Source organism: Nematolebias whitei, chromosome 11 (assembly GCF_014905685.2).
Source record: "Nematolebias whitei isolate Nwh7 chromosome 11, NemWhi1, whole genome shotgun sequence".
In the NCBI taxonomy this organism is placed as follows: Eukaryota; Metazoa; Chordata; class Actinopteri; order Cyprinodontiformes; family Rivulidae; genus Nematolebias; species Nematolebias whitei.
In genome coordinates, this window is record NC_056508.1 from 44,607,008 (window position 1) to 44,608,590 (window position 1,583).

General features: G+C 46.9%; 1 non-coding gene across 1 annotated transcript; it reads left to right on the plus strand.

Moving 5' to 3' along the window:
• The first annotated feature begins 373 nt into the window (after positions 1-373).
• On the plus strand, positions 374-445 carry trnad-auc. The gene has a single exon. It is a non-coding gene; the product is annotated as a tRNA-Asp (tRNA).
• The last annotated feature ends 1,138 nt before the right edge of the window (positions 446-1,583 follow it).

Sequence of the window (1,583 nt, forward strand, 5' to 3'; positions counted from 1 at the left end):
TAAATATCAAGTATCTAGTAGTTAGGTGCCAGGTAAGTGCATGGTGCCAAGTGCCCAGTACAGTAAGTACCTGGTAACTGGTGCCAGGTAAGTACCCACTGCAAGATAAGTACCAAGTACCAGGTTTGTTTCTGGTACCAGATCAGTACCCTGTGCAGGGGTGATTCTAGGATCTGACCTTTTGGGGTGCTTAGCCCCCAGTGCTGACTATGGCTCTTAGCTTAAACAACGTGGTGGCCATATAAGTTCAATAAAAATCAACTCCAACTCCCCTGTTCCACTGTTTCAGTTCACTATCCACAAGGTGGGCCTGTCATATACAGTACGGATCACCTTTCCATTCACAGGCAAAGAACTGCAGCCCAACACTAATTCCTCGTTAGTATAGTGGTGAATATACCCGCCTATCACGCGGGAGACCGGGGTTCGATTCCCCGACGAGGAGTTAACTATAAAAGGAGGCTGCGATGGTGTAGAGGTAGGGCAGCTGACTTGGCACCAGAAAGTCTCAGGTTCAACTCTCCACCATGCCCACATGTTATGGTGTCCTTGAGCAAGACATGTAGTCCCTGATTGCTCTCCTGATGCTAACATACAGTAGCTACACACTGCTCCGTCTGGGTGTATCTCATACCATACCATACCAATTTATTTATGTAGCACTTAAAACAGCAACAAGGCCAACCAAAGTGCTGTACAAAAGAACACAAACATGCACAGCAGACAGGAAAACATAAAATAGAAATACAGATACAAATAGCAGCAGAAGCTAACTAAAATGGCCAACAGAGTAGAGAACAGACCGGACCAAAACAAATCACACCGTGTTAAAGGCAAGCGAATAGAAGTGGGTCTTCAAGCGAGACTTAAAGACTGAGAGTGTGGGAGCCTGCCGGACACTCAGTGGCAACTCATTCCACAGTCTTGGACCTGCAACAGAGAAAGCCCTGTCACCTCTGAGCTTACGACGGGTTTCTGGGACTGAGAGAAGCATCTGGTCTGCTGACCTCAGAGAGCGCGGTCGGACATATGGCTGCAGAAGATCAGTGAGATAGGATGGGGCGGAACTGTTCAGTGATTTAAAAACATACATGAGAATTTTGAAATGGATCCGAAGGTGAATGGGTAGCCAGTGCAGGGAGGCCAAAACTGGCGTGATGTGCTCTCTATAGCCTGCACCAGTTAAAAATCGGGCTGCAGCATTTTGGACCAGTTGTAGACGAGCAATGGAGGACTGACTGATTCCAAACAGAAGTGAATTGCAGTAATCAAGCCTAGATGTTATGAAGGCGTGGATCACTGTCTCGAGGTTCTTTTTGGAGAGTATAGGCTTCAGCTTAGACAGCCGTCTCAGCTGAAAAAAACAGGATTTGACCATCATGTTTACGTGACTGTTGAGTTTTAAGGACGGGTCCATTATCACCCCCAGATTAGTCACCTTTTGTTTCTCTAGCGGGGCTAGAGAGAAAAGGTCAATGTCATGGTTCATGAGTGAGCCACTGGGATGGAACAGCATGACTTCAGACTTCTTCTCATTGAAGCTTAAGAAGTTTAAAGCCATCCAGTCCCGGATGTCAGCCAGG